Source organism: Kogia breviceps, chromosome 1 (genome assembly GCF_026419965.1).
Source record: "Kogia breviceps isolate mKogBre1 chromosome 1, mKogBre1 haplotype 1, whole genome shotgun sequence".
NCBI lineage: Eukaryota > Metazoa > Chordata > Mammalia > Artiodactyla > Physeteridae > Kogia > Kogia breviceps.
The window spans coordinates 30830400-30845600 of NC_081310.1; positions in this window are offsets into that span (position 1 = coordinate 30830400).

Below are 15201 nucleotides of genomic sequence, written 5' to 3' on the forward strand. Positions count from 1 at the left end.
CTTCAAAGCAGTGAGCTTTCCCAGGAGAAAAGCAAAGAAAGACAAAGTACAAGAGGATGGGAGGTGCTAAGCGTGAGACGTTGATTTGCAGAATTTCAGTTTATTGGAAGAGCATATTGAGTCCTTCCCTCATCATGGGACTGGCTCCCTTTGTCCTTCCTCTTCCATCCTGGCCTCACAGCTACACCCTGCGATCAATCCCCTCCCCCTGGGGGACAAGGCGGGGCTTGGTGCTCAGAGGAGACCAGCAACACAACCCCAATCGATGCTGAGATCAATGCTGGTGTTTGAAATCCAAATCTGTGGCATTCACTTCATCCGGGGGCCTTTTCCTCAGCTGAGTGGGGACTCCGGGAGCTGCAGCCTTTTTCCCCTCTAAATTGAAAGTGATTTTTTTTAGTCACAGTAGTGGGTTTCAGAACTGCAAACCGGAGAGGCGTTTTGATTCCACAAACAGCCCCCAGAGGAAACCATTTCAAGCCCGACATTTTTTTTCTTTCACGAGGGGACCCAATAGTATCACCTCAAAACTCTCCTTCCCCCAGGCCTCCCCCATCCCTTGCACACACACACGTACACACTCACACATCTACCTTCCATTGAACTAACTTAAATGGGAAATAAAATCAGTTTCTTCAGCCTATTTTTACTCCATCAGAATGAGGAAGGAAAAAAATGCATTATAAAGAACTGTTCTAATGACCTTACCTGCTTAGAGCTACAAACACCGGAGGATCTTATTAGCTGCAAAGTCTCTTTTGTGTTCGCATCTGCCTAGGTAGGGACACTACTGCCCGCGTGTTTGTGTTTGGACGGGGCCGCCCAGCCTCCCGACGTCCTGCGGAGAGAGGCACCTTGAAGTGCCTCACAGGGACATCACAGAGCCCAGGTCTGCTTATCTGGGTCAGCAGAGAGCCAGCTCCCCCCAGGCAGCCGAGCACTTCTAGGGGAAATTGAGGATTTGTTAAGAACTGCATGTTTGTTCCTGTGCCTTTGTGACTAGCAGCTCTCACCTTCCCTTCTCAAGAAAGAGAAATCTGGAAAGGAAAAGGAGTGTCTCCTAGAAAGCCTGGGGCTTAAGAAGTACCAGTCAGAAGACATGCCTCTCACCTCATCCTTGCCTGGCTTTCAAAAGCTGTCTCACCTGATGGAAACTGGGGTGTTCCAGAACATTCCTCACCTTTGGAGAACACAGAATGCTGGGATATCAGATCCGGAAGGCATACTAGAGGTCGATCAATTCATCCCCTTCCCCATTCCCATTTTATAGATAAACAGACTAAGGAACAAAGAGAAAAGGCCATACAGCAAACAGGGAGCAGAGCTGGGCCTGACTAGAATGCAATTCACTTCAGAATTTCCACATAGGAAAGAACTGTGGCAGGCAACGTTTCAGAGCAGGCAACTAGAAGACACGTTTTGAAGCTGCTTTTGTGTGCAACATACTGGTTTTTACCTAAGGTGCATGTTTATTTGGAAGGCCTTGCAGACAGTGCAAGGGAAGAGTCAGGGCACCACTCTTGTCAATAGCTTCAAAGAGTTGAAAATCAGCAAACGGTATTTACACTAGGATGCACAGGTCTGTGTTGCTCCTGCAGAGCCAGGAGCAGTTTGTTCTGCCATGTATTCAACTAGTACCTGGGGGACAGTGTCAGGACACGGAAGTTGTACTGGTTCAGGGAAGATTTTTTTTTTTCCCTAGCATGTTAATGTTTGCAGCGCTCAACTACAAATTTTCTCACAATTAGGGAGAAGCCCTTGACATTACATAAAGATCTTAAGAAAACAAACATTCTAGAGTGGCGCCTTTCATCCATTCAAGAAGAGGTGGGTTTAAGAAAGAGACTCAAAGACAGAGGAAACAAATGTACGGTTACCAAATGGGAAAGCAGGGCGGGGAGGGATAAATTAGCAATTTGGGATTAACAGGTACACACTGCTGTATGTAAAATAGATAAACAACAAGGACCTACTGTATAGCACAGGGAACTATATTCAATATCTTGTACTAACCTATAATGGAAAGGAATCTGAAAGAGAATATATATATATAAATACACACATATATACATAAATACCTATATATATATATCTGAATCACTTTGCTGTATACCTGAAACTAACGCAACATTGTAAATCAACTATACTTCAATTTAAAAAAAGAAGAAGAGGTGGGTTTAGTAGCTTCTGTATTAAGTATAGAAGGAAGCTGCAAAGATACAGCCCCTGTGTTTAAAAAAAAAACAGATTAATGAAGAAGGCTGTCACTAGATTGTACACTTTAATCTTGATGACCATGGTCTCTATTAGATCTGAATGTCTTCAAGGACTGACATACCCAAGGAGAAGCAGAACCCCAGTGTTTATGGAGAAACTAACTGTGATTCTAGCTGCAAATGCCAGCAAACAGTTAACTGTGCTAATATTTTTCTTAGGATTATTAGTGCTTTTGTTAGTGCTTTAGTTACAAAGTTCTACAAGTTTTGAGTCACCAGCCAAACCCTATTTTTCCCGTAAGCCCTATTATTTTTACTGTGCAATTTTGTAGGTCATGAAATAGTTCAAGAATGCCTATATGATGTTACAGCAGAAATGCCAGTTTGTGTTGGGTTTATACTCCCTTCTCAGCTGCTTTGATATGACCACTGTGACACTCAAAAGAAAATATTCCTAGAGACAACTTTGAATTAATTATTCCTTCCTTTCTTTATTTTATCTTTATAATTTTCTCAAGGTTCAAGCTCTCCATCATCATCTCTAGTCTACTAATTACTGTTACTTCTAGAAACTAATCTCCAGTTTCCTCATTTTGCTCCACCTTAGATGGGTTGCTCCCTGGGCCTCTTCATAGTTTTTGTCTTCAGACACAATTCATTTTTTCTTGAGTTCCACATTTTCCTCTTCCTTGGTTTAGCCACTTTTATTTACTGGCATATATTCTTAAGAAACATCCTACAAAAGAGTATGAGAGGCATACTTGTGAATCCTTGCACATCTGAAAAGACTATTTCTAGCACTTCACCAAAGATTTGGGTATAGAAATCTAGGTTCAAAATATTTGCCTCTGAATTTTAAAGGCATTGATCTATTGTCTTTAGCATCCAGTGTTTCTGAAAAGAGCTGTGATACCAATACGATTCTTATTTCTGATTTTTTTCTGTAAGGTTTAAGGATCCTTATTCTTACTGTTCTGAAGTGTCACACGTGTGTTTCATTGAGACTCTTCTTACTCATTATGCCTGGCACTTGATTTGAGGAATCTAGGAAATTCTCTAGTATTAATTCTTTGATAAGTTCTCACTTTTATTTTTACTGTCCTCTATTTTGATAACTTTCATTAATCAGATGTTCGGTCTCCTAAATTAATACTTGATATCTCTTGTATTTTATCTTATTTTTCCATTGTAAAAGCTTTTCTGAGACATTTTTCCTGCTTCACCTCTTGAGCTCTCTATAAAGACTTTTTTAAAATTTAAATTCCAGGAGTTCTTCAGTCATTTCTTTTGTGTATCATCTTTTTCTCATGTATAGAAGCAATACATTCTCCAATTTTTCTGAATATATTTACACATTTAAAAATTTCTCTTTTGTTCCCTGAAGTATTGATACCTGTTGCCTTCGGGTGAGACCAAGGTTCCGTCTGCCCTCCCCAACTTCTCTGGTCTCTAACAGGCTCGTTACCTCCTTCTTCATGGCGCATCCTCTAGCCAGGGGCTTCCTGAACTCTGCCTCATCAATTGTCACCCCTACATCCACTTTCTCTCTTCCAACAAGCCATCTTGTGGAAACTCTTGTCTGTTGCTGTTTCTCCTCCGCACTGTCTTTATTGATGTGGGTTTATACCTGTGTTTAATGAGATCTCCTCATGGACAACATGCATCTGTGATCAGTTCAACATCTTGTGAGAGAAGTTGGCACCTAGAGTTTCTAAAAGTTCTGCAGAATACCATATGACCTCTGAACATTAATCCTGGAAAAATGAAAACTTTTGTTCACATAAAAAATATGTATACAAATTTCATAGGAGCTTTATCTGTAATAGCCAAAGAACTGAAAACAACCCAAATATTCTCCAACTGGTAACTAGATAAACAATTTGTGTTAGATCTATACAATGGAAAGCTACTCAGCCATAAAAAGGAAAAAACTATTGATATAGGCAACAACTCGGATGGATCACCAGGTCATGATGCTAAGTGAAAAAAGACAATCTGGAAACATTACATGCTGTGTGACTCCATCTATATAACATTCTCAAGCCGACAAAATCATAGAGATGTGGAAGAGATCTGTGGTTGACAGAGATTAGGGTTGGGGGAACAGTGCACCTATTCAGGTATATGAGAGAGTTTCTTTGTGACGATCGAACAGTTCTATAACCTGATTGTGGTGTTGGTTACTCAAATATACACATGTGATAAAATGTCATAGAACTATGCACACAGAACTATATACAGGGAGACAGTGTATGTAAAACTTACGAAATTCAAATAAAGTATGCATCTGCATTGTTAGCATTGTTTGGACAATACACAATGTTTATGTAAAACATTTTCAGTGGGGGAAGCCGGATGAATAATATATGGAACTCTGTACTATTTGATGTGGGTTTATACCTGTTGTTTACTTTAAAATCCACTGTATGTAATGAGTCCTAAATAATTTCAAAATAAGAAGTTGCTTTAAAAAAAAAACAATTTCACAAGAAACAAGCAAACAAAGCTCTGCCAGTGACGCCAGTTATGAGTCAGTAATGAGTTGTACCACATTAAACCGGGCTCTGAGAAGTCCTACAATAAATTCATCCTATTGAACTCTGTTCAAACCAGCACTTACCATGCTCATTTGTCTGAGGAACCTCTCGTTACGTGAAATTTAGAAACATGCTCTGGAAAACTCAGTGGAAAATGATGATAAAAGAAATGTCAATATTGCTGCAAAGAGGCACTTCCTTGTTTATAAAAGTGCAGAGTCCTCCATCCCTACCAGCTAACCTATTAAGTCGGCTGGCTGATATCTTTTGCACTTAAACATTTTTTAAACGAAGTTTCCAGAGCCGTTCTGACCAGTGTAGCTACTCTTTGCATACAGGTCTAGGACTTCGGGGTGTTAGCCCCTATTGCAAAGTTCTTCCACCAAGAAACCTTGGTCATAGCTTCATACCTCTGGAGGAGTTATGTCTACCACCCTACTTAGAACACCCCCAGTTCAATTTGGGGTTAATGAATGGTGCCCAGAGCAAATCAGACTTGCATTCCAAGACATGAGACCTATTCATCAGCCAACCTAGACCATGGTGTCAGATGACAGAAATCTGGCTGGCTGGGCAGTGGGGAAGCAGATTATTGCCCTGGACCTTTTCCTTGCCTGTAGATATAAAGTTGCTACTTGGTTTGATTGGTTCATAGGACAGAGGCTGGCTGCTGCAAGCAGAGCTGTGCTGATTAGTAAACTGGACCACCTTCCCTAATGTAGTCTGAAACCACCACTCTGCTTGCCCACATTAACCTTGCCTTGAACTTTTCAGGAGTTACATAACCTTTCCTCCCCCTCAGTGCCTTTGAGCTCTGTTTCCAGTAGGCCAATTTGCACTGGCTTGTGTTCTATGCTGAAAAGACTGGAAAGTCCCTGTCATGGGCATAAGCTGCATATTCAACCTTGGGGATTCACACTTACGTTGTTTTGAAATTATGCTAAGGTAACGCTAAGGTAAATGTACCTGTTTCTGGGTAACTGAAATCACCATTTTGACTCCTTTGTAACTGGTCAATTCAGATAAAGCTGTCAAGCTGAGTATGTTCTAGTCCTAACCTAGGTCTTTGCCGATGTGATTAAAAGCTCCGTATGAGGTAGGATTTACTTTTTTCATAGAAAAATCGAACAAACTAATAACAACAACAGCAACAACAACAAACTCTACTTCACTGCCCCAGCCCCAAGTCCAGAGCTGTGCACCCAGATGAAGGCCAAGAAATGCTCAGCTCACCTGCATGGTCTTATAGAAGAAGTCTGGCTCGCAAGTCAAGAGGCTGGATCCTGGATTATTCCTGTGTGAGATGAGAGTGTTAAGGCCTCAATATTCAGCCATGGAAATGTTCACACAGTAAATTACACAGAACCCAACATGTCTGAGTACATCGGGAGCTGGCGTGCTCAGTAGTAGAATAGTGGGAAAGGGTTGGAAGTCCACTCCTTTACATCACCTTGACACCTCCTTCAACTCACTGGGTCTCCAAGGGCTGCTTGGAGAAGGGTTGGATCACCTCTGGATGATACCATTTTGGTTTCTCTCTCACTCCTAATACTGGAAAAAAGAGAAACCAAAGAAGACCTGAGATCTGCTTAGAGTGACCAGCTGTGCTGGTTTGCCTGAGACTGAGGGATTGCCTAGAATGCAGGACTTTCAGTGCTAAACTAGAACAGTCCTGGGCAACCTGGGATGGCTGGTGACCCCACTGAAGATCTTTAGAGAATATGGATTCAGCTGGTTTAGGAGAGAATTCCAGTAAGGTCAGAGTAATGAGAGAGGTGGAAAGAGACTCCAGGGGTGTGGCAGACAAACCCTACATGACCCCCAGTGACCCCACCTCCTGGTGCTCACGCATTTGTGTGATCCCCTCCCTTTTACTGTGGGTGGGACCCAGGGCTTCCTTCTAGCCAGTAGAATACACACAGGTGGTAGATACCACTCCATGTTAGCAGCCTGGAGCTGGAAGTCTTCTCACAGGCTTGAGGAAGTAAGCAGTCAAGTTGGAGAAGCCTACGTGTCAAGGACCTGTGGGTAGCCTCCAGCCCAGAGCCAGCAAAAAGTAAGAGCTCTTGGTCACACAAGAAGGAAAGGAAGGAAAATCTGCCAACAACCTGACGGGCTTGGAAACACATTCTTCTCCAGTGGAGCCTTCAGATGAGAACACAGCCTGGCTGAAGCCTTAACTGCAGCCTTGTGAGACCCTGACCAGAGGACCCAGTTAAGTTGTGCCTGGACTCCTGACCCATGCAAACAGGGATAAGGTAATGTGCATTGTTTCAAGCTGCTACGTTTGTCGTAATTTGTTCTGCAGCCAAAGAAAATGAATATGAGGTGTTTTCAAATATTTCACTATGCCTGTGAAAGCTTACAGAGGAAAGGGTTAATTTCTTCACTTCACCGTATTGTGATATGCAGTCCTCACTTCCTAAGAAGGTGGCCCAGCCAAGCCAGGTGGGGTCTCGATTCTCCACGCCCGAGGCCTCCTCAACCATGCTCCATGTTCCACAGAGAAACTACACAGAATCTGGGAGGACTTCCTTGTTTCTAGACTAAGATTCTCAAACATCAGAGAATCAAGGTTTTAAAAACAGGTCACTGCTGACTTAGAATCACCCTCCTTATATAGCGGCGACCAGCTTTCATTAGGATGTTACACTGGCTTTTAACAAATTGTCAAGTCGGGAGCGAAAAATCACCCTTCAAAACGATTCTCTTCCTTCCTTTCTGTCTCCTTTTCTTCCTTCCCTCCCTCCCTGGCCTCCTCCCCGTTCATTTGCACTCATTTCTCTTGTTCAGATAAGATGGTAAAAGGATTAGAACATGCAGCATTGTACCAAATTGGTCTAATGGAAATGAGGACCCGGCTACGAGAAATGTAGGGAGGACATAAAATAGGATAATTGACAGTTTTCACATTGCAGGCCAACCTCGGAGTTTCTTTGTTTGACTGGCCTGACCCCCATCTCAGTGTGATTACCTGTTTTACAACCTAGTGAGGGAAATAGAACCAGGGCAGAACATAAGTCTAATGCACCCACCTGTGGAAGCAGGAGCACACATGGGTGTCTCTGGGGCCCCTTCCTAGCACGTTGTCACCATATCCCTAAGACTGAACATCCCCAGGCAACTGACTTGGTCCCAGATTCGCATATAGAATTAGGAGCTGCCCTGGATACTCTGAGCTTAGGATCAGGGATGCCAGCAACTCAGGGCTGTTTCCAGTTGGACAGGATCAGGGAAACATCCTCCCAGGAAGGCATGAAGAGAGACAGAGTTCTTTCACAGAAGAACTCATCTGACTTCTCAACTCCGGGGCAGCCAGCGCCACAGGCAGTAGGAACGAGATAGCTTCAAAACCATGACCAACGCCAAGGTGCAGGGCAACTGTAGCTCTAAAGCTCTAACAGTAAGCATTTACTTTGCAAACTAACAGATGTACTTATGGCTTAAGGTGAACATTCCAGTATATTCGTCAGTGGGCCTGGCCACCCACCTCTTTTCACAATATGCTGCAGAGGACCTTTTTTTGCATATATCCGGGGGAGGGGAGGAGCGGGTGTCTTTACACAGCTGCGTGAGATATGTCACTCAGTAAGGGAGAAGGCACACAGACAGGCACACACATTCACACAGTGCAAAATCTCATGAGTCAACCTGCTCTGTGTTGCCCTGACTGAGTAAATGCATGGAATATTTTATTTTATTTTATTTATTTTTGGCCTTGTAACATATTAATAAAAGCAAAGGAGAGAATTTGAGCCATTTTTCTGTATACCCCATTGCCAGCCTCTTCTATGTGGTCGTTCTGATAACTTGGCTAAACTTGACTTAAATGGTACCAGTGGAGACCAAGTCTACGTGATATCTCAGGAAGCTAGTTCATGGAGGAGAATTCAGCCGTGGGCTGTGCTCATCTGACCAGCTCCTTTTTTCATCTCCAGCCTCCTTGAAGATGGTGCACAAAGCTAATTTCTGAAGACAACTGTAGGTCAGCAACGATCACTTTTGTCACATGCTGAAGCCTGGGCTATATATAAATAACTGACGGTCATTTTTCTCCTGTGTTCTTGTTTTTTTCCATTAGGAAGATGGGTTTCTTCAAAGCACTTTGCTATTTTAAGGCCTCAGACATTTCCAGCACTTGAACAAGGCTGCTCTGATCCTTGACTTATTTACAGAGAGATACTGGACTGAGATAAGGCTACTTAATAATCTACCAATTCTTACTAAACACAGTTTCTTTCCATATCCTCAGTGAAAGCTGGGAGTAAGCACTCTGAAATAGAGCTTTAGATGTTGCTGTGTTTTTATTCTAGAGAAGGTTACTTGAATCTTGAGCTATACAGAATGGCTTCCATGGATGGATTTTAACATTGGTCAGTGGCTAAATAGTTTTCAAAGGCTGTAAGGTGAAATCCACAAGAAGGGATTTGAAGGAAGGGAAATTTCAAATTCTCATCCTTACAATAATCTTACAAGATCAATAACATTATCATTCCCATATTACAGAAGAGAAAATAGAGGACCAAATTGCTTGTATGTGGCAGAACCAGTATTTGAACCCAGGTCAGCCTGATACATCACATGCATTACTCCCCTATCTGCACCATGCTATTGACCTACAGAGCCATGGAACCCCGATTTTTGGCATCGCTTTGCCAAAAGGTACTACAAATAATTTCGCCCCAAAATTCATACACATGTCACATATGTATTAAGCACTTACTATGTGTCAGGTACTGCGTTAGGATCTGGGAATAAAAAGTTATTGCCTCCCTTGAAGTGCTTAGACTAGGAACAACAATCAATGATAATCAACATTTATTAAAAAAGCAAAGCGGTTAACCCTTCCTAGTTTAGGTTTACACACACACACACACACACACACACACACACACACACACGCACACATGTAAACTCATATATACACGTCATCCAGGCTGAATCTTTGTGATACCTTTTCCTCTTCAAAACCACTCTTGGGGGCTTCCCTGGTGGCGCAGTGATTGAGAGTCCGCCTGCCAATGCAGGGGACACGGGTTCGTGACGCGGTCGGGGAAGATCCCACATGCCGCGGAGCGGCTGGGCCCGTGAGCCATGGCCTCTGAGCCTGCGCGTCCGGAGCCTGTGCTCCACAACGGGAGAGGCCACAACAGTGAGAGGCCCGCGTATCGCAAAAAAAATAAAATAAAACCCACACTTGGATTCACTGCAATCTGAATAAAGTAAAATTAATAATCGAGGGGAAATATTGTCCCCTACTCCCTCATCAGGGATAGCTCAGAAAACGGTACCACCTTGATTTGGGAGAAGAAACATGGATAATTCTAAAGAGTGAGATTTGTTTTTTAAATGTATTTATTTGCTTAGTTTTAAAAATCCTATTCATTGTAGAAAAAATGAAAGAGAAAGAAAAATTATATCATACCTTCCCACCCCCATAAGACAATCAGTATTGACACCTTACTTATTGTTTCAAACTTTTTCCAGGCATGTGTATATAAACACGGGATTGTACCCTAGATACTGTTTCTGTAACTCACTTTTTTCATTGTATATCAAGACATCTTGCCATGTAATTATATACATATATCATTTAAAATAAGTATGCACATAATCCACTGTTGACACCTCATGATTTATTTAATCAGTTGCTACTGTTGGCCATTTCAGGTTGTTTCCAATAAATGATGTTCTACTGAACATTCTTGTCCATTCTTCTTTGTGCAATGATTATTTCCTTAGGCTATTTTTCCAGACATGGAAATGCTCGTTTAAAAACTATACACATGTGTTAAGGATTTTTGCTCTCCAGAAAGTCTGTAGTATCTCACATCTCACCAGTGGAAGAAGGAAGGGTCCACTTTCCACACTCCCCAACAAGCATTGGAAACTTTAGGCAGCAGTGGGGTGAGAGAAAGTTCTAAGACTACATGTGAGGCTTAATCCCAGTGACTGACCCTGGAGGGAATGGGTCCTTGGCAGGCTTTGCATAAAGGAGTCATTGCCTGGAGGCAGGAGCTTGCACTTCATAATCTGCTCCTGTCTCTCTTGGTTTGAGGTTTCTATGAACTGACTGATTTTCAGAGACAAACAGGCTTCCAGGAAGCTTTCCCTCCTCCTGCTTCTTTGATGGCTACAAAAAAAACATGACAAGAGAATCTTGACCACTTTAAGTCCAAGGAAGCTATTTTTGCATTAGGACACGATAAACGATGCCACATTTGGAAGCACAGGTACAGTTCTTGATCTTTTATTACAAAAGACCGTCACAGCCACAAATGGGGGTGTAACGGGGAAGTAAGTAGATGGAGGCATTGACCCCAGGAGACCAAGGGAGTCGGACGAAAGTTAGCGAAGCTTGTTCTGGGTTATCAGAGGGAAATACTGCAAGATTTCAAACCCTCAGACGTAAGACTGAGGATGGTGGAAGTGTTGACGGGTAACCTGCCCGCTTCTGGAGAAGTCCAGAGTCAGGCTGACCCTGCCCTGGTGCCTTGGTGCCACAGCAGGTCAATGAGAAAACACTGCAGGTTCCGGGACCTGCAGCGCTGAACTGTTCCTTTGCTACTATAGAAACTCAACCGCTGTCTTTTAAACTTTCACCTGTCACTAAGCACTCCTGGGCCTATTTGCTGACCTCTCTGTGCTCTGTACTGACCTCTCGCCCTCTGTTTAAAATGTGTTCACCCTGCCCTGTGGTTCAGCAAAGCCCCTCACTCCCCAAGGAATCAGGAAACCCCTAGTTCTCGTTCAAGTTCTGTTTGTGTGAGTATCAGCCAGCCCTGGAATTTCACTGTGTCTCTGTTTCTTAGGCCCAACTGAGATGTGACCTATATGGACAAGTATGAGGGCAGAGAAGTGACTCAGCTAGAATCTAGTGGCAGAAGCCCTAGTTGCCATCACCCCTCTCCCCACCCCCATCTCCCAAGTTCTCTGCCCCTTCTTTCTTCCCAAGCATGGAGCTCATTCCAACAAAGCCAACAGAAGTACACGGACCTGCCTGCAAATGGTGACACTAGCCTTTGCCTCACGTTACCTCTGAGAGTCTTACCAGTGGGTCCTCTCAGGCTCCGATTTATAGATGAAGAAACAGAGGCTCAGAAAGGTGAAACGGGGCTGGCAGGAAAATTAAATGAGTTGTCACACATCAGGCTTTTAGAACAGGGCCCGGCACACAGCAAACACTCGAAATATGAGCTCTTATTTACTGTTTGTTATGACTCCTTTATCGCCGCGAGCCCAGTGAGATGTGCACTTAATGCAGCCAGGGCTGCACTTGACACTTAGAAAGGACACAATAAATGGTGACCGCTTTATGATCAGCCTAGTCTGGGACGATGTGTTTGATACCAGCACTGCATTTTGTTCACAAATTTGGAGTCGCAAGGCTCCCCAAAGACTCTGGCCCCTCAGATAATCTCCTCCCGGAACTCTTGGCCAAAGACTTCTTTACGGGAGATTAATCTCACCCTTTCCCCTGTTTTTTTCCTCTCTTCACCGCGTGTCGCTTATCACTCTGCTTTACTCTTCGGCTCTCCACTTCCCTCTATTATCTCCTCAGCCGCCCACAGTGGCTTCCACTTTGCATCCAGCCACTGCTTTCTGGCTGCTTCTCCCCTGTGACTCTCCTCCCTTTGTCTCTGCACTCCTGAGTCTGATACATGCATCGCCGGAAGGTCAGGCGTACTTCTCAGCTACACGTTTTATCTCCTGCCTTTGGAAAACAATGATTGCTCTCCTCCCCTTACTTTCTGTCACCGGGAACTTTTTCCCTTTCTCCCTACAACTTTTTTTTTTTTTCTGAAAATCACCGGTGGTTTGTTTTCACCTTTTTTCGTCCGAAATACCAACTTAACAATAGTTTTCGCAGAATGCATAAAGACGTGGGGGACTGGAAAATGTCTTTTCATTTTCTTATGTCTTTGTGGTTTGGAAAAGGCACATGTATTTCTGCCCTGACCCCTTCCTTTGCTTTTGTGAGCTCCCCCGACAAAGAACGACTTCAATCTTGCCAGCAATATCTTCCTGTCAATAAATCACTCTTGTGGCTTCTCAGCAAATAGTTCCTTCGTAGACCTTGACTTCCATTCACACTTGAAACAGTTCGTATTTACCTTAAAATTCTTGGAAGTCCTCTCATTGTCTTGCTTTGCTTTACTTCTCAATGTTGACACCCTCCCACCTACAGATTGGAATCTGCATGGTCAAAGCCAGAGCTGAGATTGAATACTTTCTCTCCTGTACCTCTGACGACTTGTGTGTTCTTGCCATCCTCCCCGTTCCCCCATCTCAGAAGGCACATGTTCCTAGGTAGTATTTGCACGCAAAGCATCCTCACCTGTGAATATATAGCAGGAGTCAAAATCCCAGCGACGGTTAATTCTCAGTCACATAGGTGCACATTTGGTGGATGGTCTATTCATCTCAGGCTGGCCCCCTCTGATGCTTACCAAATAGTCCAGCTGCTTCTTCACATTCCCCAGCCCACCTGCAGATACGTGGGGTCCCATGACAGGGCCTGGCCAATGAGCTGTGGGTGGGAGTGACACGCCCCCCTTCCAGGCCAGAGTATAGAAGAGCTAGAACAGCTCTCCAGCTGTCCCCTCACCTGCCCAATGGCTGAGGAGGCCTCATGTTGAGATGATGGAGCCATAAGATTAAAGCCCCCTAGAGCCCTGCTGAGAGCAGGAAAGACCTTGAATTCAGCCCCTGGGCTTGTTGGGAGTACATCACAACCTGGCTTACTCATATTTTAACATTTCATGCTATAGGGCTAGGGTGTCCCTTATGGGTTAGCTTCAGTATTCGGAAAACTTACACTAATTTTAATATTGTTCCACAATAGACATAGGTAGAAAAATATCAGTTACCAAGACACACACATAATGTGTGCCAATCTCGCAAGGTAGATGGGAAGACAGATCAAGAGACAGATACAGATATAGATTATGCCAAATCACCACGGAGAGGAATATGATGGAAAACATTTTAATATCCTTAGATGCTTAACCAGCTACGATTTTAATTACTCAGTAGAGCGACGGGAGGAGAAAGAGGCAGGCTGCCCCACAAGTGGGACCTAGATGGACTCCAGAATCATAGACATGTTCAACAACTCAACGCCAGCACCGCCATCAGGAGAGAAAAATCTCATTCTTGAGCAACACAGTCATATGCTCCAAAGGCAGATACCTCCTCATTATGACAACAAATGCCATTTGCTGTTTGAAAAATATGTTTTAAGCAGCAATTATGAAATCTCAAACAAAACTTTTAGAAAAACTATAGGTGGATAATGTTTGTTAGTGGAGTACGAGACGTGGAGTCGAGTCTGTAAATAATGTTTCAGACACCAAAAGCACATACCATAAAAGAGAAAAATGGAGAAATTCAAGTTTAAAGTTAAAAGTTTTATATAGTAAAGTAAAAATATGTGTCACAAACTGGGAAAAGTTATTTGCCAGTGTGCAGTTAGCAAAGGATTCTTATTCAGAATATCTTAAGAACTTTTCAAAATATGTAAGGAAAAGACCCCAAAAAGGTAGAAACATGGGCAAAGACATGAACTGGCAACCCATAAATGTGGCAGCCAAAAGACTAAAAACCCTATATAACATATAACATATATGTTATATATAACATATATGTTATATATAACATATATAATATAATATGATATATATAATATATATATAATATAATATAACATATTCAACCTCTCTAATAAGCAGAGTTATCCACCAACTTTGGATTTTTAGCTAAACTTATCATCACACTTAGCAAAAGAGGGCATTATCCCCAAGGCGAAGATTTACTTTGAGACAAAAGGGAAGGGGGCTCTGGATTTCTTTGGCTGAAGCATTACCCACAGCAGCAAGGCCAGACCTCAAAACACTGACCTTGAGAGAGCCCAGAATGCCTTTGGGAAAGCAAACACTGTAAAGAAGGACTTCTTTTTTTTTTTTTTTTTTTTGCGTTACGCGGGCCTCTCACTGTTGTGGCCTCTCCCGTTGCGGAGCACAGGCTCCGGACGCGCACGCTCAGCGGCCATGGCTCACGGGCCCAGCCGCTCCACGGCATGTGGGATCTTCCCGGACAGGGGCACGAACCCGTGTCCCCTGCATCGGCAAGCGGACTCTCAACCACTGCGCCACCAGGGAAGCCCTAGAAGGACTTCTTTTTAGCCACCTGGCCCACATGCTGCTGAGTGGCCCCAAAGCACCAGAAAGAATATGTGTTAAGGCTCCTCACAACAGACACCCTCGAGAAGACTTCACTGTCATCGGGAGAGCCAGTGACACTTCCTGGAAACTGGTGTGAAATATTTCACGCTGCTGTCAAAGTCCGTGTTGCTGGGCTCATGCCCAGAGCTTTCCTCATCACTGTGGACAGACTGCAGTCGTTCATGCCTTGTATCAAAGTAATGAGTTATCATTGTTGGGAAAATT